The following is an 8,969-nucleotide window of genomic DNA, read 5'->3' as shown; positions in this document are numbered from 1 at the left end:
GCTTCACTGCGGCCTACACGGAGGCCTCTGTGGAAGCCCCGCCCACCCACCGATCAGCTGAGAGGCGGGAGAAAAGGAGCTCTTTGCAGCTTGCCTGCTGCTTCCATTGCGGGCCAGCAGAACAAGCAGGAGAGACGGCGAAGAGGGCAAGTGGCTGAGAGGCTATGGGGCTGGGCAGGGGGCAATGGGGAGTCACATGAGGTGCCCCTGGGGTGCTCCTCCAGGCAGTGGGGCCCCCAGACAACTGTCTCCCCTTGCCCTATCATTGTTATGGGCCTGGTGTGAAGTTTTCAGCTGATTGTATTTTCTTTGTTATATTAACAAAAGAAGTGAAACTACAGCAGCCTCTTACATTTCACTTCCATCCAGATCCATGGAAGTCCATGGTATTAAATTAGCTGAAGTCAAAATGCTCCTATTTAAGTGGATTTGTAAATTGCAGTCATAACCCCTCTAAAATGAGGTAACTTTATTCTCTACAACAACAGTAAATTATATTCCACCAGTTCATCTTTTTAAGATCAGGTAGAACTGACATTGAACAGTCTGAATAAACTCAATTTTCTTTTAAAAGAATGAAGTAAATCAGAGAAAATTGCTGATAGATTATAAAGTAGCTGTTGCTCTGAATTAGGAGTACTGTGTGTTATATTCACAAAGACGACCCCCAGATATCCATGGCTTCTGTAGCCTTAAGAGTATAATCAGAGTGGTAAGTACCTAACAGCTCCAACCAGTGTTCCCTCTAACAGGGATTCTCGGATGTTAACTACAACTCCCAGAATCCTGAACTTCAATGGCTTTTGCTTAAGGATTATGGGAGTTGTAGTCAACAACATCTGGGAATCCCTGTTAGAGTGAACACTGACGCCAACCCAGATTCTGCTATTATAACCCAAACTGGGACACAAAAACCTGAATTATGCAACCTGTTTAATATTATTTATTTATTTATTTATGCATTTTTATACCGCCTTTCGTTAAAAGATAGCCCCAAGGCGGTTTACAAAAGTTAAAAACATACAATAAAAACACAATGAAAACATCATACTAAAAGTATAAAAACATATAAAAACAATACAACAGATAAAAACACCCAGAAGCAGCAGTAAAAATGATTATGTAAAAGCCTGGGTAAAAAGCCAAGTCTTTACAAGCTTTCTAAAAGCCGTGATGGAGTCCGAGGAACGAATGGCCACTGGGAGAGCATTCCAGAGTCTGGGGGCAGCAACAGAGAAGGCCCTGTCCCGAGTGCACGACAGCCGGGCCTCTCTCATTATCGGCACCCGGAGCAGGGCCCCCTCAGATGTCCTTGTCAAGCGGGCAGCAACCCTTGGGAGCAGGCGGTCCCTCAAATACCCCAGGCCCAAACCGTTTAGGGCTTTAAAGGTCAAAACCAGCACCTTGAATTGGACCCGGAAACAAACCGGTAGCCAGTGCAGCTCTTTCAAAATGGGGGTGATATGTTCCCAACGGGCAGCTCCGAATAAAACCCTCGCTGCCGCGTTTTGCACTAGCTGCAGTTTACGGATATTCTTCAAGGGCAGCCCCACGTAGAGCGCGTTACAGTAATCCAGCCGCGACGTGACTAAGGCGTGGGTAACCGTGGCCAGATCTGCCTTCTCGAGAAAGGGACGCAGCTGGCGCACCAGCCGAAGCCGTGCAAAGGCACCCCTGGCCACCGCCTCCACCTGAGCTTCCAAAAGCAGAGCCGGGTCCAGTAGTACCCCCAAGCTGCGTACTTGCTCCTTCAAGGGGAGTGCAACCCCATCCAGAACCGGTAAAATCTCCTCATCCCGATTGGTTCTCCTACTGACCAACAGTACCTCCATCTTATCCAGATTCAATTTCAGTTTGTTAGCCCACATCCAACCCATCACGGCCTCCAGTCCCCGATTCAGGACATCCACCGCCTCCCTAGGATCAGATGACAAGGAGAGATAGAGCTGAGTGATTATTTGTGTGATTATGCAAATCACACAAATTGAACAAATTTTGCCTGACCTCTTATTCTGAATAATTTATTGGTTTTTGCTAATCATATGGAGGACAAGGTTCTGACAACCACCAGCATGCTGTCGACTGGAAAACTCCTCTAGCTTCTTAAACTTTCAGGTACCCACCTTAGAAGCTCTATGAACATTGAGAAAGGTGGCACCATAGGGTCAGTGGGCACTTTGGCCAGCTTGCCATTTCCTGATTGGCATAGAACAAAACTTCTTAGAAGTTTCTAGAACCTCTTTGAACATGAGTCTTCCAACTGGTAAATCCCTCCTGTATTCTACCAAAAGAAAAACACAGGGCTCTGGGGGCGCCAGGAATCAAAATTGACTTGATGGCACACTTTACCCCTACCTTCCAGGCTCTAAGCTATGTTCTGTCTCAAGAAGTGTGAAGATTTTTGTTTGCCAGTCTGGCAGGACACAAAGAGATGCCAAGTCAGAGAACAGAGTCACAATCAAAAACTTATCTTAAAGTACTAGATTTAAATTGTTTTAAAAAAAACCTCCCAATTCTATTTTATTGCCTTAAGGCTTTAAAAGAGGCTAATATCAATGTTATGTCTGTTTCCATTTTGAAATCAAAGGGCAACAACGTTGAATTTCTTCCTGCTTAAATAAAACAGTTTACCCTGCTTTGTTCAGAATTGTTAAATGTTAAGTGTACTAGAGCAGGGATCCTCAACATTGAGTCCCTAGGTGTTATTGGACTTCAACTCCCATAATCCCCAGCCCCAGTGGCCTTTGGTTGGGGATTATGGGAGTTGAAGTCCAATAACATCTGGGGACCCAACGTTGAGAATCCCTGTACTAGAGCAGCACCTACCATTTTAGTTTTATGATTTTATTGCTTATGTACCCATTTGAACCCTCCCTCACCTAGTAAACTTTTGAAGAGAGGCCATGAGCCAAGTAGCTTGTCTTTTCAGCTTATGCAGTTCAAAAATATTGAGCTACTCGTCATCAGCTGTTGACTGGAATGCAATATTAGGGTAGCAGTTGCTTCATCAGAAAGTTACATTTTCACAGTAAACCACAATGTTTTGCTGCTGGGTGAGTGGCATTCCATGATAGTGACCATCATGTGGAATTTGCTTGCTTGTCACAAATGCTTATTGGCTAGTACCTGTGTCAGCACTAATGATGTGCAATACAATGATGCTTCTATCTCCATAACATTTTTTCAAATGTTCATTTTCCCTTTCTTTTCTTTGTTTTTGTTTTTAGAAGCAGAGTTCTTTCCCATTGTGCCATGGTACTCCCAGCTACTATTTCACGAACCTTTCCCTTTGTCTTTCCCTGCCCCAGGTTGTAGACCCCTCTTCTTCAGCATAGCAGTGCACACATTCAGTGGCTACCTGCAATTTTGAGAGAGAGAGAGAGAGAGAGAGAGAGAGTGCACACTGATAATTCCACTACATGAATCTGCTTTTGCTAGTACAAATGAAGTGAAAAAGTTTTCTTTAGGGCAAGATAAAAAGGGTCACATAACAGCAAGCCTATACCCTAAAGAAAGTTGTCCGCTGTACAACAAGATATCCGCTCCTTCATCTCTCTGTGATGCAAGAGGAATATGCAAGAGGTTTGTCTATGAACATTTCCAAATCCGAACATTAGAAGCTTGTTTTTGAAAAAAATAAAATATGAAGCCCCCAGAATGCTAAGTTATATACCAACTATATTCTGCACACATACAAAGAATACAGCCTGTGTGCTGAATTTAGCATCCCACTACCCTTTTCCTAATGAGTTATCTCTCCTACCATTCTCCATCATGGACACAGAGCATGGATAAATCTTTCCCGCTCTTGAAGAGTTGCGATAAAATGTAGTATACTCTTTGAACTGAGGATTTTTAAATAAAGTGATTACCTTGTTCAGTTGTTCTTCCATGAAGGAGGCAATTACAAGTGGAATGCACTTCCTGCTGAGATTAGAGCTGCTTCATCCCTGTTGGCTTTAAGGAAACAAAGACACATCTCTTCAGCCAAGCTTTTAATTAGAGTTTTTAAATGGATATTTTTATGGTGTATTTTTAATGGATATATTAAAGGTGTGTTTTTATGGATATATTAAAGGTGTGTTTTTATGGATATTTTAATTTGATTTTAAAAATATGTTTTAATTGTTTTAACTGATTTTAAAATCAGTTTTAACTGATTTTAAAAATATGTTTTAAATTCTTGACTTGTTTTATGCTGTAAACCGCCTAGAGACTTTGGCAGTGGGTGGTATACAAATCAAACCAATCAATCGTGGACCTTGATCTTAAATCACTAGTATTAGAATAAGGTTTGAAAGCATATGGTAAGCAAGTCTGCGTCTGGTCAGTGACCAGATGACACAGTGCTTGGCAATCTTGTGTATACCACATTGAACTACATGATGGAAGAAAAGTAGAAAAGAAGTTATCATGGCCAGTTTACAGATGGGAAAACTATGGCTAAAGAAATAAAATCTCCCAACATTATTATGAAACCCCTTATATACTGCAGATCTCAGTCACTTGTACATCAATGTATTTATTTAAATTAAATTAAATTAATAAAAAATAATAATTCATAGCTGCAATTAACTCTCCAGTCTCTTGAGACAAAGGTACTTGAAAGCAACTTTCATAATATTTATTTATTTATTTATTTACATTTATATCCTGCTCTTCCTCCAAGGAGCCCAGAGCAGTGTACTACATATTTAAATTTCTCCTCACAACAACCCTGTGAAGTAGGTTCAGCTGAGAGAGAAGTGACTGGCCCAGAGTCACCCAGCAAATATCATGGCTGAATGGGGATCTGAACTCAGGTCTCCCTGGTCCTAGTCCAGCACTCTAACCTTTTACTAAAATAATTTAAAAGGCCCAATTTACCCCACAAAGAAGCAGCAAACATGAAGGAACATTCAGTGGACTAATACATTCCTATACTAGAGCTCAACTCACAATTTTCACCTTAAAGGCTACATCTAGGACAGGTCCGTCCAGCAATGGGTGGTCAATATAATCTGTTCCATGTGGAGAATTGGGTGGATGGGTGGGCTAGACCAAACTCATTTAATAGGAAGGACACAAACAGAAGAGAATGTCCAACTTAAGCAGCAAATTCAAACAAATTTCCAGTAACTGTGATTAAACTTAAGTTCTGTGTTACTGCATGGTTTTGCCAATAGCACAGTTTTAAGTGCTACACCATCTGGTTGCAATTTAGTCTTGTCAGGCGATAGCAATGCATGATAGCAGTATGATTGGATTGCTAGATAATTAAATCTACATGAGTGTTGTATGCTAAGAGTTTATTCAGAAACAACTCAATGTTTTCTTTCTTCTTCCCTCCTGTTGCCTTTGCAACTCCACTCTCCCAACTCTCTACAGGATCCACACCGGGACAAACTTCTCAACAACAAAACATAAAAGATTAATAAACAGAATACAACAGGCAGCTGTTAAAGTGCCTACTGCTGAAGGACATTTGGCAAAGGCCTGCAAATTAATAATTATAATTATAATTATTTTATTATTACATTTATAAACCGCCCCATCCAAAGACATGACAACAATGGGAGATAATACAGATACATCTGAAAGCCCCAGTGCCTTGAGAACCACCATGATATTTTTGCTGTAGCTTGCTATTTTGGCCAGCGGATCACTCATTATAAGTCCATTTATATGTTCACATGAATGCATGGAAGGAAGCTAGATTGTACCTACATGCATTAAGTTATGTGCACCTAGAAAACCTCTTCACATTTTTGCTGGACACAGGAGTTCAGGACTAGGGTGCGTAGATGCAAACCTGATTTTTGTCTGCCTGTTAGGGGTGGTACCCACATCATAATAGCAGGAATTCTGAAGATCCAGTCATTCTTGTAGGGGAAATGGAGATTTCCTCAGGGATAGCAAGGTGTAGAGGACAGAAGTTATGGGGTACAGTTGAAATAATTGCCCAGGGCCTCTGTCCATTTGACAAAGAGGGTTCAGGAATGCAGTTTTCCCCTCTCTTGGACAAATGTGAGGGAAGTTGTTTTTTTTAACGGCTTCTTAGAATCCTAACTGTATATCAAATTGCTAAAATTTCTCTTCAGGGGAAGAGAGGCAAAAGGTACTGGTGGAATTTCTCAGACCTCCAGTGCTTGGCCTTTGGTTACCAATTATTAAAGATAGTTTTGTGTATTCTGGAATCTCCCCTGGGCATACCTTTCATTCCCAGAGTATACCTCCAACTGAGATACTACAGAAGTAACATACAGCCACAGAAACCTGCCTTTGGGAGCTCTCTTTCTCTCAACACACCCACAAAGCAAGAATGACAACACCAGCACTTTAAAAAGTTGCACAGTGTTGCTGAGGTCACCGACAAAATAACCTCAAATTATTTTTTACCCAACCAATCATTCTCTGTGTGTGTTATTTGCAGTAATGCACTATCTCTATTTTTGTGTATTTCCATTAATTTTTTCTTACAGCTTGGCAATTTACTTCATAATGCCTTCTTCCTCCAATCACTCACACCTCTGCACTTCTGCATGTACTATATTCAAACCTCTGCTGACTGTTAATGAGAGGGTACGCAGTTTTAACAATTGTAGAGAAGTCATTAAAATGCTCCTAGAATTGGCACAGCTAGCAATGTTTTTTGGTATTTCTGTAGCTGATACAAAGTGATACACCCACACACCAGAAGCTGCTATGCTTCAAGCTAATATAGAGGAACTAGCTCAAATTATTATAGTTTTCTTTAAAGCCCAGTTTTTTGCTTTTCTGGGCTTCTCTTAGGAAGATTACATATATTTGTAGCCGCAACATTGCATCAATAAGTACTCCCCTTTCAGATTAGCCTTCATTTAAATACTGGTGTTTGCTTGCAGACCTTTTTCCTTGATAAAAAGATATTGTTTGCAGGAGTTAGGGCAGCAAAATTACAATGAATTTACCAATGGTTCAAATCAAACAAAGGTGAGAATGCTCTTAAAATATTTAGAAGCCAAAAAATACGTGCACAATATACCGCTTCCTAGAATTGTAATATTTTCCTCCCCAGATCTCATCTATTGTGTAAATGAATAAGCACAAAAATAAATAAGAGGTACCCTGTTCGTCACAGCTTTAAATACCTCAACTTTACAGAGGCTGGCAGGCACAAAAGCTACATACTGGGTGGATTGGATGCATTGCTTCTATTATTATGGGTCAGTTTTCACAGCTGTTTTATCAAAACCTGATCTGGAAATAAGCTGGGTTTTTTTATTCTTCTCAGTTTCAATTTTGGTTTACTGCATAGCATGGGGGAGAGTATTGTGTGGAAAGGGGGATACATGTATCCCTATTTTACAGGTGGAGAATTAGGACAGACTTCATAATTGACCCATACAACAGAATGGGATGCTGGGTTCGGATATCTATATGCTCCTCCACCATTCCTCCTGGTAATTAGAATCCCACACAATCTTGTAGCTTAGACACAAAATAGAACATGAAAGAATGAGTGTATTCTTGGTATCCAAAGACTGACAGTAAACAACTGGACTCAGTTGCCAGGAGCTTTGCAAGGAGAAGGACATCTTAACATTTGCCTCCCCGAGACAGCTGCTGCCCAGTGGTGAGAGCCTGCGTAGATGCTGTCTGCTGTTGTCAGCTTGCCAGCCTGTGTATCCCCTAATGTGTGGGGCTGTGGCTGCTGCCCTGTGCATGAGTCTGTGTGCGACTGGGGCCAGAGGGAGTGAGTCAGCTGTTCATGAGGACTAGCTGCCCAGATTAGCCATCTTTCTGGGCTTATAAAAGGGCTGCTGCCCTGTGGCGGTGGGGTTGCCACCGAAGGGGTGACACCAATGGAGGCCACCCCTTTGGGGAAGCCACTTTGAGGGACAACAAAGGAAAGGGCCAGGTGGTATTTTTGGCTTCTGTTGTTTTTTTAGGTTCTAGGTATTTCAGATGTGTCTTGGTTTGTCTGGGGATGGGAAGACAGGGTGTGTGTTCACTGATTGTAGGGTGTCTACAGTGGTGGTGGGGAATAGAAGAAGTAAAGTTGGAAGGTCAGTGAGTCATTACAGGGGAAGGGAAGTCAGAAATCTATTAGCTGTTTCCCCTTAGGGCTGTCCTGCCAGCTCTTTGACCTTGGGGAGCAGTGCCAACCTCACACAGACCCTCACCTTGCTCCTCTGTAATGCCATGTCTGTCCAGAATAAGTCAGAAACCATTCATGATTTGATTCTGGATGAAGGGGCAGACCTGGTATGTATTACAGAGACTTGGTTGGGGGAGGCTGGTGGCCCGCTCTGGTTCCAGCATCTCCCTCCAGGGTACTCTGTTGAGGAGCAGATGCAGGGCGTGGGCAGCGAGGTGGAGTGGCTGTGGTCTATAAGAATAACCTCTCCCTGACCAGGACCCCTGTGGAAGTGTCTGAACATATTAAATGTGTGTACCTAAGTTTGGGAACCAGGGATAGACTGGAACTTCTGTTGGTGTACCGATCGCCCTGCTGCCTGATGGAGTCCCTAACTGAGCGGATGGACTTGGTCCCGGGTTTGGTGTTGGAGTCCCACAGCCTTGTGGTGCTGGGGGACTTCATTGTCCACTTTGGGACCAATTTGTGTGGGGCGGCTCAGGAGTTCATAGTGGCCATTGCAACTATGCGTCTATCCCAAAGGGTCTCGGGACCAACGCACATTGCAGATCACACGCATGATCTGGTCTTTCACTCTGATCAGGGTGGTGTTCCGTGGGTGGGGACATCTGTGATTTCCCCACTGTCATGGATGGACCACCATCTGGTTAAGGTTGGACTCACAGTCACACCCCACCTTCGTAGGGGCAAGGGGCCCATTAGAATGGTCCACCTGAGAAGGTTGTTGGATCCAATAGGATTCCAAGAAGCCTTGGAGGGATTTAGTGTTGGCTCTGCTGGTGATCTTGTTGATGCCCTGGTGGAAAATTGGAACAGAAAGCTCACCATGGCAGTAGACATGATTGCTCCT

Source organism: Hemicordylus capensis, chromosome 5, assembly GCF_027244095.1.
Source record: "Hemicordylus capensis ecotype Gifberg chromosome 5, rHemCap1.1.pri, whole genome shotgun sequence".
NCBI classification, from domain to species: domain Eukaryota; kingdom Metazoa; phylum Chordata; class Lepidosauria; order Squamata; family Cordylidae; genus Hemicordylus; species Hemicordylus capensis.
This window is presented reverse-complemented; position numbering follows the sequence as displayed.